Source organism: Brachycentrus maculatus, unplaced genomic scaffold (assembly GCF_059751285.1).
Source record: "Brachycentrus maculatus isolate JH-2025_06_01 unplaced genomic scaffold, ASM5975128v1 h1tg000157l, whole genome shotgun sequence".
In the NCBI taxonomy this organism is placed as follows: domain Eukaryota; kingdom Metazoa; phylum Arthropoda; class Insecta; order Trichoptera; family Brachycentridae; genus Brachycentrus; species Brachycentrus maculatus.
In genome coordinates this window covers 1,556,393-1,582,500 of record NW_028280910.1, presented here as the reverse complement: position 1 = coordinate 1,582,500, position 26,108 = coordinate 1,556,393, and the positions used below count along the sequence as shown (strand labels likewise).

The 26,108-nt window shown below is 31.0% G+C and overlaps 1 protein-coding gene across 2 annotated transcripts in view; it reads right to left on the bottom strand.

Annotated features, from left to right (window-relative positions):
* The window catches only part of fdl (beta acetylhexosaminidase fused lobes), a 161,392-nt gene extending 135,520 nt beyond the window's left edge, over nt 1–25,872 (bottom strand). The window contains exon 1 of one of the 2 annotated variants that reach the window (XM_088261521.1): nt 25,856–25,872. The gene's annotated coding sequence lies outside the window, so the exon portion shown is untranslated. Of the gene's footprint in view, nt 1–14,121; nt 14,533–25,855 lie in introns of those variants that run through there. The other variant, XM_088261519.1, reaches the window with a different exon arrangement.
* Between the last annotated feature and the right edge of the window lie 236 nt (nt 25,873–26,108).

Here is a 26,108-nt window from a genome sequence, read left to right as displayed (position 1 = left end):
ACCAAATTTACAACTTTTAATTGTTCATTTGCATTTTCCTTCGATTCTAATACTGGATTCCTGCTCACACAATCTGCTTCGAAATTCTTCTTTTCTGGAGTATATTTTATTTTATATTTTGTAGAAATTTTTTTCACATGATTTTTATTTTTAATTTTATCACTAGTTTTTAAATTTCCACGTCTTCTTTGATTATCTTCTAATCGTTTTCTTTGATCATCTTCTAATTTTTCTCTCTCACTCCGAACATATTGTAGTAATTGTTTTAATACATCTAATGTTTCATAATCCATTTCCAATTAATAAAATTGTCGTTTTATAACGTGGTAATATTTTCCTTTTGAAAATTAAGTGTAAATAATATGTAAAGTGGGTGTATAACAATAAAATAAACAATGTGTTGCTTTGTAATTAAAGTTTATTCTTAATTTATCTTTATAATAATTTTTATATCTATCTATCTATCTATCTATCTTATTCTGACAGTTAATAATATTATCGGAAGTCTTTTGTTTTATTCTGAGCGACGCATGCGGCATCTGGTGGTAGAACTGTTTTATGTAGGTACTTTTTGTAAGTACTTAATAAAATGTATAGGTAGGTACCTAGTTATTTTATTACATATATATATATATATATATATATATATATATATATATATATATATATATATATATATATATATATATATATATATATATATATATATATATATATATATATATATATATATATATATATATATATATATATATATATATATATATATATATATATATATATATATATATATATATATATATATATATATATATATATATATATATATATATATATATATATATATATATATATATATATATATATATATATATATATATATATATATATATATATATATATATATATATATATATATATATATATATATATTTTGAAACTCCTTACCTTTCAATAACTACTTTCTTTTAAAATCCGTATTTCATTCATTTTTATTTCGAAGAAAAACTTATTTTTTCGATACAAAAACTATTTTTTTTTTGCTAAAAATTTAAATATACGCGCATAATATTAATTTCGCGTTTTTTGCATCTTTATTTTCTTTAAACCCAGGTAATACTTTACGTAATTTAACTTTTTCTAAAAAAAATCTATTTTTTTCTAAATCAAATTGAAAAAAAAAATTATACATATTAAACTAACTAACTAACGGGTAGGCAAAGTGAAAAGAACGCCACGCCACTCTGTCTTTGCAAACATTCTTCGCCTCTTCCACGTTCATGTATCACCTCATACATACCCGCCGATTATTTCGACTTCTAACCTGACCGCTAAATATTATAATATACTTAATATTTTAATAAATAAATTTATAGTTAATAAGTTTACGACCCGACATTGGCTGGATTAAGTGATCGCTTGAAACTTTGTTACATTTTCTACATATTATACCCGCGATTAAACATCTTTATTACTCGATTTCACAGCAAACCGCACACCTGTGCATAAACGACATTGAAATGAATATAATCACGGAGCAAAGTGTTCTGGGAACGGCGTTTCCTTCCCCAATCCTATTTCGGAACTCCATGATATATCCTGACAAGAGTAATGGCTCCATCCTGTAATGAATATTTAATGGTGTTATTAATGTCAACTGCAGCGCGTGGAATACGAACGCCCGTATAATGCCGATTGTTCTAGGTTCACTGCTATCACTAACTGCAGGAGTAGGCAGAGAATATGGAACGCCACATTATTCTGGCCTGACACACACACTCCTAGCTTCCTTCATATGATTATTGCCCAGAGTTTTTATCACTCATCAATTTTAGAGTCCCGGGAGCACAGACCAGAAACAAAACTTTATTTAAAATCCCTAAAATGAACACCAAGTCCTACCAAATGCATTTTTAAATCGAGCCTGCGATGTGTGCAATGTAATGCTTAATGAAATAGACACCAATAATGTTTCCTTTAATATGTTTAAGAGAAATATTGTTGATGTCTATGACTATTTGATAAAGAAAATTTATATTATTTGATAAAAACATGTAATGTTAGTTTATTATATAGTTATACTTTTATGAACATGACAGCTTATTTTTATTTTTGATTACTTAAGTGAAAACCAGTAATTGGATTTTTATTTTTTTTATTTTATTATATTATGTTATTGTTGTAAATATTCTTGGTTTTCCAATACATAAATAAAAAAAATTAAAAATATGTTTGCTTCAAACCCCGAGGACGACTATTCACCAACTATACTTAGCAGAACTTCAAGATGCTGGACTGACCAGGGAGGAAGCCAAGGAGATGGCGCGTGACAGAGTGACTCGGAGACGTCCCGTGTTGGCCATATGCTCCACCTAGAGAGTGAACATGGGAAAAAGTAGAAGACTCGTTTTGTGTAACTCATTTCTGTGAATGACTTAATTGATGTAACTATCCTGCATAAATTCCCAAATAAAATAAAATTAGTAGGGCTTATGTGTATCTGAGCCTTTGGTTATGAATTTTTTCACATCACTTATACAAATAAAATCAAACAACCATAGATTTTCCAACAAGCATGCATCGCTATCAATAGCAAATTAATTATTTGGTCCATCGGATGCAGTTCCACGATTCGTGTATAAATAATTCAAGTTCATTGTTGTGTTCTGCTTCCATACAATGATTTCTGTCCGGTCATCCATGGCGAAAATTGCCGTGCAATGTACCCGGTCGTCTTTTACAGGAAATTATTTCTGCCAGAGGCGTGACTTCCTGTTCAGTTTAGCCATCCGGAAGGCGGGAACCTGGTCTTATTTTTAGAATTTTAAAAATTTCGTTTCGTTTGAGAGAATTGATCAAGGTCGGAAAAAAGACGAACAGTGAAAAATGAATATTTTGACTTATCAATACATTCAAGAAGAATATGGAAGTCTGGGTCAGGACTTATACCTGTCAAACGCTGATTAAGTGATTACTTTACACACGTGCAACATTCACCATTCTACCCATGAGTTATCACGTCATCATAAAGAGATCACTTAAACCAGCCTATGATAGGTGGTAAGCAATGTTTACACCAAGATTTATTCTTTTTCATCTTTTTTGAGATGTTAAAAATGGAAAAATAGCTAATAAAAGTGGAGAATAGATTTGTTAACGAGGATTTGGACACACCCGGAATGATGTGAATAGCATTTTATTCTCTCTGCCTACCCCAGAGGGGAAGTCGCGTGATGATTAGTCGTATAATAAACGTCTATATATGCTCAACAAGCTGCCCTCCAGCGTGACGACCATCGCTCAGGAAGGCGTCCTGCCCAACACCTTGGCCATTCTCCAGCCCATGGGATCAAGAGGAAGGCGTTTTAATTTGTCGGCTCATCTTTTCTACGCTCCAGACTCTGAGACCGATTGACGACGTTTTAATCCATTAATTTTTTTATATATCATTATCATCATCATCCTATTATTATTATCCATGTCTTTGCAAGCGCCCTTGAGGTAGTATTTTACTAAAATGACGCTATAAAAATTATCCAAACTATTATTATTATTATATGATTTAAGTTTGTTCTTGACATTTCTTGGTGGAATGCATTTCATACATTATAATAAAATAACAATTTTATATATACATCAGTTTTTTTCCACTTTATTGAAATATCATGAAGATAGTATATTTTCATTAATTGATTCTGAAGTCCACTTTTTAATAAAATCCATTTTTGATGTAGTTTTACTTGGTAAATACCACTACTTTTTAAATCTATTATGACACGCATTTCGATGCATTCCGCATCGATATATATATATATATGTATATATATATATATATATATATATATATATATATATATATATATATATATATATATATATATATATATATATATTATATATATATATATATATATATATATATATATATATATATATATATATATATTTATATATATATATTTATATATATATATATATATATATATATATATATATATATATATATATATATATATATATATATATATAAATATATATATATATATATATATATATATATATATATATATATATATATATATATATATATATATATATATATGTATATATATATATATATATATATATATATATATATATATATATATATATATATATATATATATATATATATATATATATATATATATATATATATATATATATATATATATATATATATATATATATATATATATATATATATATATATATATTATATATATATAATATATATATATATATATATATATATATATATATATATATATATATATATATATATATATATATATATATATATATATATTTACAGAGAGAGAGGCATAACAACATTTATGTTCGAAGGTAATCTAAAATATAAAAATCGTTAGCTTATTGCTCTAAGAAATCTCAGTTATCGGAATATTTTATCAATATAATACAGTATATCGAATATGTTTTCAAATGGATTAAAGATTTATCGGAGTTTTTCCATTATTCTTTGTACTGGTTATGCAATTTATTGGCACTTAAGAAATCCACAAATGTGTTTTACGTGTTGACATTCTTTTGTTAGCGTACAATTGATTTATTTATTGTATTTTCACACAATCTATGGCCAATCACGTTATTTTTTATAAAACACATACAATCAACACCAACATAGTTAACTGGTTAGCGGGTTTGACTACAGTTCCTGGTTGGATTCCCAGAGGGGGTCCAAATAAATATAATAAAGTATATTTTCACTCAAATATTTATTCTTGCGGGTCTCCTTTTAAAGTAAAACAAAAAAAATTCAAACACAAAATGAATGGATTTTTATATAGATCATTTCAAAATAGAATGAAACGATTGTGTGAATCAGAATTAAAAAAAATTGCAATAGCCGAAATGGTTAGGGAACTCGGGGTTGCATATTCGCCAGCCGTATTCGTGTGTTTTTCTCCATTTGAAAAATACTGACTGTATTTAAAAAAAAATTAAAAAATGCATTTTGTTCAAAATGCAAAAACAACAATTTCTGCCCCTGCCCTGTAGTGGGTACATATTAAGTTAAAGATATGTCGTTTTTACTGGGATATAGAACATTTTCTGGGCATTCCGACACATTCCATTGAAAAATACTGAGTGTACCTATTTAAAAAAAATTAAAAAATGCATTTTGTTCAAAATGCAAAAACAACAATTTCTCCCCTGTAGTGGGTACATATTAAGTTAAAGATATGTCGTTTTTACTGGGATATAGAACATTTTCTGGGCATTCCGAAAACATGCACAACTGGAAGTTGACGATTTTTTATATAAGTCGTTGTTGAAAGGAGTGAGCGATATGTCTTTCACCTTAGCTAAAAGACAAAGAACGTATTACACGTGAGAGAATGTTGCGTTATTCATACGTCGGGTACCCACCTCGCCTTACCATGCCTAAATGAACCCAGAAAACATAACGGTACTAAAACGTGACTTACTGGTGATTTACCCAGAGGCCGCCAAACTCAGGCTCGCGAGACGCATGCGCCTCTTTGGCACCTTTAATATGGCTCAGCCACAAATCGCTCACTCCTTTCAGGAACGTCATAAATCAAAAATCGTTAATTTTCAGTTGTGCATGTTTTCGGAATGCCCAGAACATGTACTATATCCCAGCAAAAGAGGCATATTTTTATGTTTTGAATGTTGACAGCATTAACTTTGTGGATAATTTTGATTTATTATTTTGAGAAATAAAAAGACTTTGTGTTTTGATCCACTCACATTTTTATTAACCAATTAGTTTCGGCAACAACCTGTTGCCCTCTTCAGGGTTTAATTTATGACTTATGGCATATTTTTAACATAATATTTACCCGCTACAGAAAAGTCTTGTATTTGCATTTTGAAGAAAATGTATTATTCAATAATGTTTTTAAAATACTAAATATTTTTCAAATGGAGAAAAAACCTTCAGGTTTTACCTAAAAAGATATGTTGCACAGGAAAAAGTTCAATAAGTGGCTTGATATTTATTTTTATAACATTGTATTATATTTTAAAACTTTAATAACCTTCTCCTGAAAAATGATTTTATTTTATTTATGACGTTCTTGAAAGGAGTGCACAAAATTAACGTGGCCGACATCCTGTTCTTTTGCTTTAATAGTGGAGACCCTCACCAAAACGTTACATTTCCATTATAAATGATTTTAAGTTATCAGGAATTCTAGTTTGTAAAATTGTTACGTTTTGGAGCGAATTAATTATTTCATATTGGTTCAACACAGGATTGGTCGCGTTTTATCGCAACTTCAATTGAGATTTCGATAGAATACAGTAACCAGAACAGATTTGCATTTAGAGGATTTTTCGTGCAATATTGGAAATGTATCTTTCTGGTGAGGACCTTTACAATTAAGATAAGAAATAATCTCAATTGTGTTTATTAACCGTTAAGAGCGTTGAGAATCGATATATCGACTCTGGTATGTACGTGTATATGCAGCCTGTCGATATATAGACGAAGATTCCATACTATTGTGGCTGTCGAGCAAGGAGGTTGTGTCGCAGCGTGCGAGTTTTTGAAGTTCCTGATTCAGACTTTTTCTGATTCACTAAAATTTACAAATAAAACAAATTGACTGAGCATTTTATGCGAATGTCTTAGCACTGTTTCGTGTCTGTCTGCTGTGCTGGTCGGGGTTGTGGAGGCGTCTGTGTACCGGCCAACGTCGGGTCGGAATCGAATCTAGCTGGCTAACTGAACTAACTAACTACTAATTCCTTTCACTACCTACACCGGGGCATTTCTAGAAAATTTGGTGGTGGTTTTACAAACTTGTATTTATTTAGATTGGCGATGTCATAGTCTGTGCGCGCGATGTGTACTCAAGTTTTCAGACAAGATTTTCAATACTGCTTTGAATTATAAATACTACTTTGAATATACTTTTAAAAACTCAAACTTTTTTATAAAATTATAACGTCCTCATTGTTTTGTAAAACGTCTAACTTTATTAGTAAAACGTCCAATTAGATTTGTAAGATGTCCAATTAGATTTCAATAACGTCCAATTTGATTTGTTGGGCGTCTTATTTGATTTTTAAAACGTCCTATTTGAAGTTAAAAACCTATATGATTTGTGAACAAGTTAACATCGAGTCGGTCTGCTGGGTGCCCTATGCACCATCTGGGTACGGACAGGAGTCAAAATAGAAAAAAATATCTATCGACAAAGCAATAACAATTATAAATTCGACGAAAAAATTAACATTTTCAACACAAAGATCTAAGTTATTTTTTTGGAATTATTATAAAAGTACCAAATGTCTTGAAACAATCAATAAAGGTGTAAAATTATCCAACACAAATACTGTATAAGCTTCTTTACACACTAAAAAAAAGATGTTTTATATGACAACAAATTATAAATATCATGAATTATTAATATAAATTGAATAACTTCATTAAAAATGACTCATGTTGACAAAAAACTAAGGAAAAAGACCATGAATGAAACAGTTATAGTAAGTAAGAGGAGTGCCTTAAGGCCTAACTCGCAATAATAGAATTCATTAAGCATCCGACTGCACTGAGAGCCGGACGCCATTTAACGCCCGATTTTTTTTTTAAATATAAGTATATAGGATTATTTTGTTTTTTAGAATGTATATTAAAAAAATAATTTATCATATTTTTTAACTCCTTACCTTTCAATAACTCTTATTAAAACTTAGAAATGAAATCTCAATATAAAATACATTTGTTAAACTTCATATTTTACAGATTTTTAACGAATTTTTCTATATTAATACCCTGATATTAATAAATCGTTAGGACCTTTTGAGAAAATAAAAATGTAGTGCTATAGATCGGTGAAAAAATGTGATTAAATGTAAGAGCATATTTCGCTCACTCCTTTCAAGAACGTCATAAATAAAAAAACTTGATTTTTCAGGGCAACGTTTTTAAAGTTTAAAAATATAACACAATGTATTAAAAATAAATATCAAGTCACTTATTGAACTTTTTATTGTGCAACAGATCTTTTTAGGTAAAACCTGAAGGTTTTTTCTCCATTTGAAAAATATTTAGTATATTTAAAAAAATAATTAAACAATACCTTTTCTTCAAAATGCAAAAACAACATTTTCTGGCCTGTGGCGGGTAAATATTGAGTTAAAAATATGCATCTTTTGCTGGGATATAGTACATTTTCTGGGCATTCCGAAAACACGCACAACTAAAAATTGACGATTTTTGATTTATGACGTTCTTGAAAGGAGTGAGCGATTTGTTTCCAACATATCGCTCACTCCTTTCAACAACGTCACATATCAAAAATCGTCAATTTTCAGTTGTGCGTGTTTTCGGAATGCCCAGAAAATGTACTACATATATCCCAGCAAAAGCAGCATATTTTTTACTCCATTTGAACGATAGATGATTCTTCTCAAGTTGAGTCACTTATAATATTGAAATATTATCAGTAGTGTATGAATAATAATAATTTTTCAATTATACCTTACATTCCTTCCTTTGTGTGCGAGAAGAACCCCATCTTTGTTAATGATAAGTGGGTCAATAGTCAACAGCCACGAACAGCCTCTGAATTCCAGAACCATCGACAGCCTTCGGTTACGGTCGGGTGATTCCGCCAGAGTAAAGTGCATTTCGTGCAGACAATAATAACTTTATTGTGTGTTGGATCGAAATGCATATTTGGCACGCGTGAATGAGCCAACATTTGCACGCATCGCGGGAATAAATAATAATAACCAACTAACTGATCTAACGTAATGGATCGTCAACAATTTTAATATTCATATTGTTTTTTGACATCTCATCAAAGATGAAGACGAATATGGAAGTCTGGGCATTGACGGGGCGGACGACCGTCATAAGCTGGTTTAAGTGATAAAGTGATCACAAGTACAAACATATATTAATACGAAAAAATATCCCACAAGGGCATGGCCGGTGTGTGGCTGTACATTTATTTTTAAGTTATAATAAAGGGCACTGGAAAGAATACAATAGATATCAAAAATATAAATGGATTTAAAGTGCAAAATAATATATAACAAACTTTAAATATTTGATTTTAACAGAAAAAAAAACAAAAACAAAAAAAATATAACAATTAGTATATATCGCTCACTCCTTTCAAGAACGTCATAAATCAAAAATCGACAATTTTCAGTTGTGCATGTTTTCAAAATGCCCAGAAAATGTACTATATCCCAGCAAAAGAGGCATATTTTTAACTTAATATTTACCCGCTACAGGGCAGAAAGTGTTGTTTTTGCATTTTGAAGAAAAGGTGTTGTTTAATATTTTTTTTTAATTATACTAAATATTTTTCAAATGGAGAAAAAACCTTCAGGTTTTACCTAAAAAGATCTGTTGCGCAGTAAAACGTTCAATAAGTGGCTTGATACTTATTTTTAATACATGGTATTATATTCTTAAACTTTAAAAACGTTCTCCTGAAAAATCAAGTATTTTGATTTATGACGTTCTTGAAAGGAGTGAGCTATATATGACTTATATGCAATAAACTATATGACGTCATAAAACGTTCGATGACGGAAATTTGATGACGTATGCGAACGCACGATTTTCGTTTTATTCAAATATCTTAGGTTTAAACCTTAATGGTGGAGACTGACCGGAGCATTTCGTAACGTAACGTCGTAACATCGCTCGCGGCGAACATCAGCGAGCATCCGAAACTATGGATGGAGCGCTCGGCTCGTTGTACTGACTGCCTGAATGCTCGCATCGTGACGTGTAACGTTACGACCAAATGGCTCCGGTCAGTCTCCACCCTAATATCTCCCTTAGTTCTCTACAGATTTCAATAAGAATGTTACCGATAGTCTTATGATTTTTCGTATTAATTTATTAGCCAATAAACCAACATCGTGATGAAAATCTATTGTGTACTCTTGTGCCGGTAAAAAGAGCTAGTTCAGTATTCACGGATCATGCTCTCAGAAACTGTACATATCGTTGCGATGTATAGGCTGTGAATAACTAAATTATGTATGGATTGAGCTCAGCGAATTATGTCTAACCTCACGTTTTGGTGATTACTCGTCATTCTTTACTCGCGAGGAGCGGCCACATCTCGGCGGAGACATAGTGATTAACCGAGCCGTTCTAAACATAGAGGAAATACACAACTGACTCAACAAGTAGAGATGTGACTGATGGGTAATGATGGTAACTGTTACGTTTCCGATTATTCGATTGTGATGGTACTCAATACTTTTTACTGGTTTACACTTCTTTCCGGCTTATCAAATTTGTGGACTGATTGGCTTGATATGCTTTAAGTTTTAAGTAATCGAATCCAAATACCGTTTTTTTGTTTTTATTAGCAGTACATTTTTTCCATTTTTGAGCTCATTTTTGTTATTATTATTGCCTGACTAGAATAGTCCACGTTCTCAAGTTAATTATATATAAACATATATATATATATATATATATATATATATATATATATATATATATATATATATATATATATATATATGTATATATATATATATATATGTGTGACTTACTTATAAACTAACCATCACACACCCCGCTTCCTTGAAGGGGTAGGCAGAGAAAATAGAACGCCACACCCATCAGTCTTTGCACAAAATCTTCTCATACACACACGCCAATTATTCCAACTCCTGAACTGACTACCTTCGAGTATTTCAAATGCATAATTGACAAGTTTTCATCTGCTTCTATTACTTCTCATAATTTTGTTCAACCATTCTTTCTTCACTCATTCGATTCACGTGCGCAAACCATCTCAACACTCCTTTCTTGATTTTATCGATAGTGCTTATCTCAGCCTAGCGTTCATTCTTTACGTCACCATTCGAAGATCTAACATACAAACGTTTTGCCACGTTTTGTCTGAGAGAACGCATTTCGACTGCATTCAGTCCACTTACATCGTTCTTCTACACCACGTTAAAAAAATGCAATGTTTCATATCGAAAATCGGACCGCTGCATTCCTCTTATCTTAGTGGTATGATTTTAGAGAGGGATTACGCTCGGAAGATAAGATAAACGATAGTGTTTGGTTTTACCGTTACTTTTGAATAGGTTACATTTGATGTTATCTATCGTTTTCATTAAGTAACTTCTTCTTCTTCTTCTGCTTGGTGTAGGCCTTGTGGCCTGTTTTTAAAAGGTATAGCCTCCTGCGATGTCGATTTCCAGATGTCAATCCATCTCTTTGGTGGTCTACTCGGGAGTTAGCCGTGCAATGAAACGTTAAGGAGTCTGAATGGTTCCATTCTCCTCACATGGGCGTACCGTTGTCTTCCCCACCTAACGACATCTTCAATCTCGCATTTTATCCTAGTGTTCCTTATTATATCTCGAAGACTCTTGCCAGAAATGCTCCTTAAAGTCTTCATTTCTGACACCCTTAGCGCGTTTTTTGTTACGGTTTTTCTCCATTTGAAAAATATTTACTTTATTTTTAAAAAATAATTAAACCATACCTGAAGAAAACTTCAAAATGCAAAAACAACACTTTGTGAGCTGTAGCGGGTAAATATTATGTTTAAAATATGCCGCTTTTGCTGGGATATAGTACATTGTATGGGCATTCCGAAAACATGCACAACTGAAAATTTACGATTTTTGATATATGACGTTGTTGAAAGGAGTGAGTGATATGTCATGATGGGTCGCACATAAGTTTTGTTTGTTAATAAGTAAGATACATTGATATTTTCTCCTCACATATAAGTTGGAATATTTGGCGTGTATGTATGAAAAGATGTATGAATGTGACAAAGGCGAAGATTGTGTGCAAAGACAGATTGGTGTGGCGTCCTATTCTCTCCGCCTACCCCTGCAAGGTAGGCATATACAAAACCATCTACCTGTTACAATATTTGTCTATTTACGAAAATAATACATCGATTTGCCGCAAATTCTTTTGAGTGATCGTACAAAGAGAGGATTTGGTCTGCTTTTTACCTACATATATTTTTTAAATACTAATCAAAATAAAACGTATCAACTGATTTTAATTAATATAAAGGGTATTAGTAGATGACAAAAAAAAGTGTAAGGCAGAACTAGGGATAATTACAAAGATTAAGAAAAGTCTTGAAGGTGGTATGGAAATGTGGAGCGTATGGATGACGAGAGAATGACTAAGAAAGTGTATTTGGCGAATGTGAACGGGAGAACAAAACGAGGATGGCTGAAAAAGACTTGGCACGACCAGATCAATTAGAACCTAAAATCTGGCGGTGTCAAAAATCTAAGTAATCGGAGGGCATGTATGACTAGATATATGGATGAGAAGGAAGCTAGAAGTGTATGTCAGGACAGAAGAGGGTGGCGTTCCATCCTCTCTGCCTACCCCTGCGGAGAAACGGCGTGATGGTAGTAATAGTAGTAGTAGTAGTAGTCCGCCTCCGTAGTGTAATGGTCAGCACGCTCGGCTACCGTTCTGGAGGTCCCGGGTTCGATTCCCAAGGGGGGTAAAATAAATATAAGTGTTTTTTCCAGTCATATTTATTCAATATTACAGAAGTGATTTTTTCACTGTCATATTTATTCAATATTACCCTGGACTGGTACCTGAAGCGGAGGGCTGATCACCTTTCATTCATGTGTAAACGATCAAGATAACACTGCGTTTATATGACGCAGTGCCCTATGCACCATTGGGGTGCGGATAAGGGTTTTATTATTTTATTAGTACATAGTAGTAGATAAAGTATTTAAAGAAATTAGAAGTATTGTTGATTGTGTTTTTTTTTATGTTTTATTTATTGGTACATCTCTTAGATAAAAGATTCAATGATAATTCGTTTATCATATAGTATTTTAAAATACTTAGTACCTACTTCAACTGATTTTTTAAAATCTTTTATCTTCAAAGATAATATAATTTTTATATTTTTATTTTATCCTTTTCATATCTCTGCCATTTTTTTATTGATTGGAAGACTTTTTGACACTGTGAAAAAAATTCAAACCCGATCAAAATTTCAATTTAATAAAATAATAATTTATTTTAACATTTTTATGGACGATGGGTCGATACCCTTAATTAATCAATGTTATTAATTAAAATATTTACACCGAATTATTATTCTTTATGACTGACATTCGTTAGCCGAAACATTACCGTATTTCATTTAACTCACATTAAACTACATATATCAACAAGCTCTTTTTACTGTGTTTAAAATTATTCTCTAATATATGTTTATTTTTAACAAGTTTTCATAGACCAAATGTGCTTAGTATTAAACACTTAATTAACAAAGATTTTGGCAAAATTAAGTACGGTAATGCTTTGCCTAACGAATATTTGTATGTCTATCTATAATCTCAAATTTAGTTTATACTAGTTTTGAGAATACGTACATCCTTCATTGTTATTCGACTTTGAATTTTGCAATACGTTAGATTTTTTTCGCAACTTACGTAATAACGTGATTCGGCTAACGAATTAATAATATGTAGAGCGAACCACCTGATAGTACCAAAAAATTGGAATTGTACATTTATCCTACCTACGTAAACTCGCTGAAAAAATAATAACACGTGCGTTTTCTGCTATGGTATATAAAGAAATCGTTTATAATAATTGTAATATAATAATTGTATAAAGTTTAAATATATATATATATATATATATATATATATATATACATATATATATATATATATATATATATATATATATATATATATATATATATATATATATATATATATATATATATATATATATATATATATATATATATATTTATATATATATATATATATATATATATATATTTATATATTTATATATTATATATATATATATATATATATATATATATATATATATATATATATATATATATATATATATATATATATACATATATACATTTATCTATATAAAACGTAACACACAATTATTTTCAAAATATTCTATAATTACATTAAAATTATAATGGTTTATAAATTTACTATCAATTTGATGTGTTTCAATATACAAAATCTTATTAATTGTTTATTAAAATAACAATTTAAAACTGCACGATAAACTAAATACAATAATTTTGTTTTTTAACTTACCGTTTTTCCTGATTTCTCATATATAGATATATAAATTCAAATTTGCAACACCGCCGAAAACAGACACTTTAAAATGTAAACAAAGTCTTGAAAGTAAAACACAAATTAGCTATCTGGAAATAATCGTAAGGTCAAACACTTCCAAAATTCGCGAATACGCAATTATTTTGGCTGTAATAATAATATTATTATAGGTTATTCCTCAAGAATCTTCGTGACACACTTTAAAAACACTCGTTCAAAAAACAATCATGAGAACTATGGTCGGAATTGGTTTATTTGAGATGTTTTGTTTGATAAAACACTTGCATTTTCAAGTTTTGAATATAGGTTATATCTCGATATAGATAATATCGCGAACAGCGAACCGACTATAACGCGACGAGCGGCGCAAGAAGCGGACATCAAACTAAAAGTAAAAAAAACTTGACTCCCGCGCGACCAGTCGCCATACAAGTAACTTCATTCCTGTGAAGATATAAAGCTTCGCCTATTCGCCGGTAGGGTCGCTATTCTTTATTTGTATACAAAAAATACTCCTGTCATTTGTAACGGGGATTTAATACGGATTATCGTCTTTTGTAGTAGATATCTTCCTTAAACTTTATGTAAATGTAAATTTCAGTTTTTGGGTGGTCAAAGAGAATTATATGATTCTTTTTGACCACCCAAAAACTGAATATTACATTCGAACATACATAGTTTATGAAAGGTTCTATAAAAGACGATAATCTATATGTGTCGCCTAGTTTCAAAATCCGCCAGGTCCATGTAAGTCGATTTTACAAAAAATGCAAAATTCTCCGGGTAACATTTATGTTTAAAAGATTTGTCTATCTTTAGATAAAATATTATGAAATAGAGAATTTGCCCATTGTTTTAGATTTTTTTTCAGTATTTAAAAAAAAAACACGAGACACAAACCGATAATGACGACATCTTAATTTTTAACCTATCACCGCTCTCTGATTGGCCGATATGGATCAGAAGGCAAGTTCCATGAATATGGCGGAATTTGACATACAACCCTGTTTTTAAGTACTTTTTAGCGTGGTTTTGAAATATATAAATATTTTAAACAATAAAACCCACGATTAGCATTCCGATAAAGTATTTATTTTAAAAACTTATAAAATTGGAATTAGCGGGTTTTGAAACTAGGCGACCCATATATATGTCACATATATAATATTCCCGATGTTCCATTACCCAATTTGGGACATGGGATTAAGGTTAAAAAAAAACTAACACAAAAAAGGAAGTTAAAAAAAAAACATAATAATATTTTTAAAAACGAACACAGGACAAAATGTAAAAAAATAAAACAATTAACGGCAAATAAAAAAATATATGGTATGAAATCATGTTTAAAGGAAAAAAATAAGAATATATTCTTATTTTATGATTGCTGGACGATGAATAACGCCTATTATAGGCAACTAGAAACAGCCGATATGCTTAGATGGAGTGTCCCTTAGAGACGAAATGAAGAGTTCGCGCATTCGTGCAAGCCTGGCTGTAACAGGCATCAATAGTAAGGTAGAGGAAAGGCAATTGAGATGGTATGGGCACATAGGACGCGGAGAACCTGATCATATTGTGAACCAGGCAATCGCCATGGAACTTCCTCGAAAGACATCTATAGCAACACAAAAAAAATCATGGATGCTACAGAAAGATAACAAGATTCGAAGACATGGCATGGCCTAGGTGACGTCTATGATAATCAATTTTTTTTAAAAGAGAAATATTTATGTTTTTATTATTTACACAAATATTTCAATTTTATTCTATTTATGTGAGCCTAAGCGGCTCATTATTAGAAATAGGTATCGAATTGTGGTAGAGTGGGTTCGAACCGAGAAACTCTGACATAAAAGTCCACGACACTAACTACGGGACCACAACCCGACACTATATAACGTAATAAATTTTTTAACTAGACATTTTACTTTTATTTTTTATTTATTAAATATTTTTAATGTAAAGTAATCTACGTTTTTTACGCGTAAAAGGTATATTTTTGATTAATTTAAAAGATACAAGTACAAACATCATTTAATTTGTCTAAAACTAATATTTAAACAACAATTGTAAACAAAAAGCAAAAGTCCTTTTTTATATACTTCCACACTAACACACCAGCAAAATGGTATTCTAATGTAATTTTCTGGCCAAATCCAACAAAAATCGTTCTTTTAGCGTTACATCGATGTTTTAGTCAAATTGAGAGATCAAAAAACGTCGTATATTTAGTTTTTTGGGCTTATTTTGAGAGTTGTTTAGTATTTCAAAAGAGCTGTATGCACTTTAATGTATTTTAATGTCAAAAGCAACATTCGTTCGTGCGTATTATTCGTGCAAAACCGGTTTCTGTAAAAAATGGTTGCCTTAAAAAACTGGGTGTGGAGTAGGTATTCTTTACTGGGACGAAAGTGAAATGGAGACAAGTTGTTCTAAATCTACTAACATATGACTAGAAATGTTATTCGGCCGCCTTATTATACTCATGGAGTGATATATGTACAACATTTTGAGTGTGTCCAAATACTTGTATGAAAAATAACTCCAAATCACAGGAGTTATTTTTCATATTATTTTTTGACATCTCAACATAGATGAAGAAGAATATGGAAGTCCGGGCATTTAAGGTCGTAAGCCCCGTAAACCGTTTCGGCCTTCGTCCTGATCCATGCTGCCCGTGTGATGGCACCACTGCTCAGTCTGTGGAACACGTACTGAGATCTTGCCCAATGTTTGAGCGAAACAGGTGGATTCTCCAAATGGAGTGTGATGCTCACAACATCGACTCCCTGAACCCGCAGGAGATGCTAAAAAGCGGAGTCGTCTCCAAATTATACTTGGACTACCTGGAAAGTTTAGTTGTGGAGATGAAAAACTACAATGAAGGAGGATAAACGTCGGAGCCGGATAATACTTACGGAGCTCAATGCAGTGGAGTGAAGCGGCTGAACGCTGCTCTAACCTCTTTTTCTCTCCCAGATAATGCATACCCGAAAGCACTAAAGCAAAAGTGCAAGAATCCCGTACCCGTAACATGACCTTGCATATATAAGCAGGGTGCAAAAAAAATGTGAGAGGGAGAAAAAAAAAAAAAAAAAAAGCCCCGTAATCGCCCAGACTTTCGTATTCTTCTTCATCTATGTTGAGATGTCAAAAAACAATTTGAATGATAAATATTTTAAAACCAATATAATTTATGGCATTCAATGACATTTCGACATAGGTAATGAAGAATATATAAATCGATTCGGCAGTCACATTGTGGTAATATCTTTCCATTTTTAATTTAAGTTTTACTTGGTTAAACAAAATTTAGACTTTTAGATTCACATACGGTGTTTGAAAATGATGCAGAATGTATCGAAACACGTGTCACAATAGATTTCAAGAAATAGTGGTTTTTACCAAGTAAAATTTAAATAAAAAATAAAAATATAGAATTTGGGATTATAAAATGGGAAATATAGAATTATAGAAGTCTGGGTATTTTACAGGACTTACGACATGTCATAGGCTGGTTTAAGTTAACACTTTATGTACGTGTGTCATTAACCATTCTACCCATGATGGACAACCACACTACTCTTAAGTCACTAACTAACGTCGCTTCCCGCAGGGGTAGGCAGAAAGAATAGAACACCACATCAACCTATATTTTCAAACAATCTTCGCCTCTTCCATAATTGTGCACCTCCTCATACATTATTATCCGCCGATTACGATTATTATTCCGACTGACAACCAAATTACTCAAATTTAAACGGTTAAGTTTACGCTTCAGTTGAAGACATCAACTGCTGATTCGTCTGAGAGATCGTATTTCGACTATATTCAGTCTACTTTCGTCCTTATTTTGACAACTCCATGCTTCACTTCCATAATTCAGGGTTGGAACCGGGACTCCGTTGTGTACTGCCAGCATAGCTGATAGGTTTTTATTTTATATAACTTATTTCAGTGCACCATTCAGTCTGTTCCCAGCATTCACTCTCCTTTCCATATATTTCATTATTCTATATCTTTCAGTGCCTAGAATACATACTTCTCCATTATACAAAATCTGTTTCAAACTGCACTGCCTACGCTTTCCCGAAAGGGTTGAGCATAAAATCTGCCTACTCATGTATAAATCAATACATAATATGAATTCCAAAATTGTTTGGTAGACGTCTCACGTTTCGATCAGCTACAACAACTGCTATGAGTAAAGTGATCTTACAAACCCACAAAATTTGGCCAGCGTGCCTTTGCTGTTGAGCGTCTAATGGCGTGAGATGCTGTTCCACCAGTAGTGAGAGTGAAATGATATTTTGCAGGAAAAAACTAAAGACGCAATTGTTTTTTAAATCATTTTTACTATCTCCTTTTCCCCAATTAAATCATAGTTAAGCACACTGAGGTAGTATTTTACTTAAATGACGCTGTATAAATTATCTTTTTTTTTTACTTTGTTTAGTTATTAGAAGAGATATCGTTTTACGGTTTCCATATCAATTTACATAATTATTTTGTTTTTTAAGGTAAAGTAAGCAGACTGCAACCTTGACAGTGAATAAAAGTGTATAGACTAGAATGAAACAGGTTTTTTCGACACCTTACCAGGTATCTTAAACTCTTGGTCTACGAATCTAAACATAATAAATATTTGAAAAACAATCTTTGAGATTTTCCACTTTATAACTTCATAAATAATACTGTGCATGATTTTATGACTAAAATATTATATCGACCGATATCCAAGCCTATTTAGCTTTTTTCCAAAGAAAAGGATATACTTTTTCCTTCGAAACCTGATTAATATCTTAGAAGTATACTCGTTTGTAGCTTCTTTCTTGGAAAGAAGAGAAGATGCTTTTTGCTTAGAACATGCTTATAATATTGGCTCAAAAATGCTTAAATAAACCAGTTTCGAAACATATATATTTGGTTCTTTCTCGAGAATAAGATATGCTGTTTGCTTCGAAACTTGCTATGGAGCAAGAATATACCAGTTTCGAAACTTATATTCTTCTCGAGAAAATTATGAAATGCTGCAAACAGCGAAGCAAACTTCGAAACTTAGATAAGCTTATAATATACCGGTTTCAAAGCATAATATAGTTTATTTCTCGAGAAGAAGATGAAACGCTGTGTGCTTCGAAACATGCACATAGTATTGCTTCGAAACTTGATAATAATATACCAGTTTCGAAACAAATATAGTTTTTTTCTCAAGAAGAAGATGAGATGCCGTTTGTTTCGAAGCGTGCACTATTGGTTCGAAACAGATGATAATATTCAAAGCATATACAACTTCTTTCCCGAGAGGAAATGAGATTTTTTTTATTATTTTTTTTTATTTATATACATTTATTTAAATCACAATTTATACATATTTCGAGCTTTTTTTTGCAGAGACTCGTCAAGTCACCTTGTGTGTCTTGTTGGTGGAGTCGGTGGATGCTTTTTGCTTAGAAACACTTGGTAAAAGAAACATCCTAAAATCTAAGAAATAGAACTTTGTTCCGAGTAATATTTTCTGTATTTTTCATTATGTGTGCTCCATAAACATTTCGCTCACTCCTTTCAAGAACGTCATAAATAAAAAAAACTTGATTTTTCAGGAGAACGTTTTTAAAGTTTAAAAATATAATGCAATGAATTAAAAATAAATATCAAGCCACTTATTGAACTTTTTACTGAGCAACAGATCTTTTTAGTTAAAACCTGAAGGTTATTTCTCCATTTGAAAAATATTTAGTATGTTTCAAAAAAATAATTAAACAATACCTTTTCTTCAAAATGCAAAAACAACACTTTCTGCCCTGTAGTGGGTGAATATTAATTTAAAAATATGATTCTTTTGCTGGGATATAGTACATGTAAAACTGAAAATTGACGATTTTTGATTTATGACGTTCTTGAAAGGAGTGAGCGATTTGTGCCCCATTTATTTATTATGGGTGGTATTTGTTGATGTAATGATAGAACTTTATTCTGTCGTCCTTTAATAGTAAGACACTGTTTCATATTGCCTTGTATTTGAGTTTTCCCATTGAATAACCCGATAAACTGATTAATAAATTAAAAATTGTGCCCAAAAAACTGAAGAACACTGCGAATTTTAGAATCTACAGCCATTCGTCAACACCACATTTAAGGATATAAGGGAAGAAACATGAGGGTAATACAGTTTGCGCAAACTCCTGTTTCCTAAAGCGCATGCGTCACTTATGTTTTGACATTTCTCAGTACCGTGCAGATATGTCAACTCATAGTCAATCGTGATTTTACCACAACATAACATATTTATTTAACAATAACTATTCGTAATATCGTACTCATATCAAGATCAACTAATTAAAATGCTTATAAATTATTAATAATCGCCTTTTATCGCGTAATTTGGACGTGCGACGGTTTTAAAATACGTGTTTTAATAGCATAATATACCATATCAGACCTGAGGTATTTTTTATAACAATTAATGATTTTCATAAGGCTAAATGGTCCATTATAATATGAGTGTTATGAAGTTGTAAACGTAATATTACGTGAATTATTTTACTACATACATTTATTTTTAAATTCATTCGGACTCTTTTCATTCTTCATACATTCAGGCATCTCATCATACATTTTCAAACCCTTATACATGAAACAATTTTGGGACTTGGTTTTTTTCAACCATGGCAGTCTTATTTTATCCTTTTTTTTTGTTTAACACTATTTTATCCTTCAAATATTCGGGTAATTTATTGTTTAAAAATTTATATATAAAGATCAGCATATTTAATTTTAGTCTCTTTTTTATAGATAACCAGTTGGGTTCTTCTCTCATTTTTTCTATATTATTATATATACTTATATATTACATTTTTTCCATATCTTTTTTCTTGAGCACCATTCTCATCGCTTTGTATAATTTCCAATTTATTTAAAATTCCTTCATTTGCCAAAAATAATATTGTTTAGCAGTAACCTATATGTGGAATAATAAATAAAATATTACAGATGTTCATATTCGTATTTACAAAATCTGTTAAATGTTTGACCTTGAATACTAAAATAAATTCATAGGCAATTATTTTATACTATTATTTATTGATTCAGCAATAACATTGTGGATGAAACATCTACAATAACTTTAAAAGACTAGTTTCGAAAACTACAGATGTTTTCATCGACAGGTCAGGACAAAATTTTTTTTTATCACCTTTCGATGAAAACATATGTGGTTTTCGAAACTAGTCGTGTGAAATAAAATAAAACTCAATTAGTGGTCTAATACAAGTTTTAATTTTTTAACAGTTATTTTATTAATGATTAGCAGTTCCATACGTTAGTGTGGTTAAAGGGAAATGAAAGAAAAGAGAAAGCACATATTTATTTCCAATATGTTAAATTTCATGATACTTGTGAGTATACAATATTATAGCAGCTGTCAAGAAGTACGCTGTTTGCTATGATCATTGTTTAGTATTACGTGTATTGGTTTTACGTTCAACAGATGGCGCTGCGGTAAAATGAGCAGTTTTTACGTGCGCGTGTTATATGCAATGTTGTGTCAAAATAACACAAATGATTAACAGATTTAAGATTTTGAACAAGAGAACGTTTTCGTTTATATATCCACCATGAAGAATGTTAAGTATTGCGAATGTTGATGTTACATTCAACAGATAGCGCTGCCATGCGGTCAAAAAAATTCAAGGATGTTTTCACCTATCACAGGTGTATATATAATATTCGGATGGAATGTTGTGTCGAAATTTCAGAGCAATCGGAGAACAATGTTAGGAGATTTTAGATTTAAAACAATCGAACATTTATGTTATTCATCATAAAAAAAAATGTGTTCAGGCATTTCCCAGTATGTAAAATAAACCGGTTAGTATCTTGCATATATCAAAATAAAAGGGTCTCTGCTAAATAAAAGTTTTCCCAATCCAACCATAGATGGCTCCAGTGAACTCACGTGTACAATGTCATGAGATTTATGATATATGTAGGAATTCCAAAAATTTGAGCAGTTTGGTTATCAATCATAGGTTGAATGGTTAATATTAAACGTGTGTAAAGTGATAAACAAGCCTATGAAAGGTCAGAGGCTGGTTAAGTGATCACAGCCCTGTTAATACCTAGACTTTCCTATTCTTCTTCTTCATCATTTTGAGATGTCCAAAATATAAAATTGTATTTTTGTAATTCTGTTATCTACATGTTGTTTTTTAATACCGAATAATCATTTTTAATTTCGGCAAAATTGTGGTTAAAATTTAGCGTAATATTCTAATCTTGTCGGTAACAAATATTTTTTTAATTAATAAATATTTTCGGTATATTTCGAGACTTGGTAACAACTGATAAAAACAAAAATATTTGTCCAGAATATTAATTTTATTATTCAATTCATCGCGGATTGACAACGTTTTTTTTGTATAATAATTATTTTTTTTAAATTTAATTTAGATAAAGATAATGAATGCTGGGAACAAAATGAATGGCGCACTGAAATCAGTAATAGCAAATAAAAGTCCCTAACATCGAAAGCTTAACTGGCAGTACATAATGGAGTCCTGGTACCATCCGTAATATATAGAAACAGGGCTTTAAAAAAAAAAATGTATTCAAAATATCAATTAGATATTCATTACAATACCACATTTTATCATTTAAAAACTAACTAAATAACTAAACATCACGCCGCTTCCCCGTAGGGGTAGGCAGAGATAATAGAACGCCACACCACTCTATCTTTGCAAACATTCTTCGCCTCTTCCACGTTCATGCATCTCCTCATACATACCCGCCGATTATTACGACTTCTCACCTGACCACTTTCAAGTATTTGGCATACATGATTGTGCCATGTTTTTATCGGTCTTCCTCTGCTCCTTTTTCCAATTACATTCGCCTCATAAATTTGTTTTACCGTTCTTTCCTCACTCATTCGTTCTACACAAATTTATAAGGCAAACGTAGTTGGAAATATGAGCAGGAAAGACAGAGAAAAATTTGGCAAGATCAGATATCCCTTACTCCTTTCAAGAACGTCATAAATCAAAAATCGTCAATTTTCATTTGTGCATGTTTTCGGAATGCCCAGAAAATGTACCATATTCTAGCAAAAGAGGCATATTTTAAACTTAATATTTACCCGCTACAGGGCAGAAAGTGTTGTTTTTGCATTTTGAAGAAAAGGTATTGTTTAAGTATTTTTTTAAATATACTAATTTTTTCAAATGGAGAAAAAACCTCAAGGTTTTGCCTTAAAAGATGTGTTGCACAGTAAAAAAGTTAAAAAAAAAGTGGCTTGATATTTTTTTATAATATATTGTATTATATTTTTAAACTTTAAAAACGTTCACCTGAAAAAAAAAATTTTTTTTATTTTTTGACGTTCTTGAAAAGAGTGAGCGATATGTCAAATACTTGAAACCGGTCAGTTCAGGAGTCGATCTTTTAGCAATTGATCTTTTCAATCAAATTTCAATTTCAATTCAAGCGTAAATACAACTTTTGAAATTTAAGTAATGTGTTGTCAATCATGGGTAGAATGGCGAATGTTACACGTGTATAAAGTTATCACTTAAGCCAGCCTATGACAAGTGTAAGCCCTGTAAATACTCAGACTTCCATATCTTTTCTACATCTATATTAAGATATCGATAAAAAAATCTTAATATAGTAAAACGTTTTTTTTAGCCTCATATTGAGAGTGATAACAAAATATGATATGAAGTGTGATAACGTCACATTTGTTGGCAAGCTAATTGCAGTAGATTCATCTCGCTTGGCGTTTAATCTATTAATAAATATATTTTATTACATAATTTGTAATTACGTATGTATTCTACAATATAAGCATACAAATTTCAAAACAACTATATATAATACAAGTAACCAAATAATATATGTGGTACTCTTATGTTTTCTTTTTGAATCAGTCAGTCTTCTCCCTTTGAGCAATGATATCGTTATATTATATTTAAAATACCATATGTTGTATATACTTCAAAATTCTGGTGTTGTGACGTGTAACGCTAATTGTAATATAAAAATGAAATCATTGTTTTTACTTAAGATGTCACGGTGTTTGAATAAATGATTTTGTGTTATTTATGTTATGTATTTAAATAAATGTTTTTGTGATATAGTGGAACTTCTTCGTTCCAGAATCTTACTCGCTAAGCGAAACATTTTTTTTGTTTCGGCTCGTCCGGAAGTCCCAAGTGAATGACGTGAAAAGGGGAGTTGCCCTTTCTTTGTGACTCGTTATGCGAAATGTCGCTCGCTAAGGGAACAAATTTTTCTCTTTTTTTTGTTCGTTTTGCGAATTACTCGTTATGAGAGGTTCCACTGCATTTATTTGTGTTTTTTGTTATGAATAAAATAGCTGCCTCTAATAATAATGTTTAAAAAAGATACGTATTTGAGAAGTGAAAAACCGTAAATATATTTTTTTAATGGAAAAAAATGACGCAAGAATAAAAATATATTTTTCGTGAGTTTTCAACATAAATGGCGAATGCGGTCAATAATAGAAGCAGAGGAAGACCGAGGAAAACTTGGCATGGTCAAGTAATTGAAATATTTGAAAGTGGTTGGAATAATCAGGGGGTATGTATGACGAGATGCTTGAATGTAGCAGAGGCGAAGATTGCAAACACAGATTGGTGTGGCTTTCTATTCTCTCAGCCTACCTATACGTGAAGGTGGCGTGATGGTTAGTTAGATTTTTAGTAAATACAGTGTAATCAGTTCAATCAATTTGTTGCTAGATAAATAAAATTCAAGAAAGTAACTTTTTGAATTGCGTAGTAACAACTTAACGACTTCATAACTGGAAAAAACTGAGATACTAAGCGTATACGACGTATCTAAATTTATATCAATTCATATACATAAATGATAATTGTAATATTTTTTCTATTCGCCACATTATAATTTTATGCTCGACAATGCCATTAGAATTGAGCCCATTCAAAAATCGTGTTAAGATTTTGATATTTTAACTGAGTTCATTTTTAGATTACCCAACTTTCTTATATTTATCTATTTAAAAATCTTTTCTTTTCCTAGTGAATTACAAACGTTCTAGATTCGACCAGAACGTCTGTAATTTACTAGGAAAAGTGACATCAAATCTAATCGAACGTATGTTTTAAAGATGGCGATTCTTCAAGTTAAACGAAATGCTCGAAGATAATTTGTAAGAAAGATTAAATATGGTATAAAAATACAATTTTGTATGCTATTAAATTTTCAACGTGTTTTCGGTATATATTTGTAGTTACAATCTGGAAATATCTTTGTGTTTTTTTTAATGCGTAAAGGAGATAATATTATAATTTACCAACCAATCTCTCGCAAATATCTGAATCTAATATAAAATATTAAACATTAAACAACATTTTGAGTGTGTCCAAATACTTCACATACAAATGAGAGTTTCTGCTCAATAAAAAGCTTCTTTCATCTCACCATAGATGTCTCTAGTGAAATTCTAGTGATTCAAGCACAATGTTTCAAATTTAAAAAATATATGCTTATAGAAGTTCCAAGAATTTGAGTAGTGTCGATATCAATCATGGGTAGAATTGGTGAATGTTACACGTGACTTAAATTAGCCTATGACGGTCGTAAGCCCCGTCAATGCCCACACTTCCATTTTCTTCTTCATCTATGTTGAGATATCAAAAAAATAAACTTTAAACACGTCACTTACCCCCATCGACGCTTAGTACGACAGATACTTAATGCAACGAAAAGTAACTAATGAAAAAAGCGATAAAAACGAGTGTAATTTTTTCCTCTTAGATAACAGTGTTAATTTAGACTGATAACGTATCGGTCGTGATATCGTGCAATGAGTGCCTAAAATAACATTAAAAATTAAACAAACTGATTTAAAATAGTGTTATTTAGAATCTATCGATAAAATGTTGGTGACGTATGGCCGAATTGTTTACGCGGGAGGC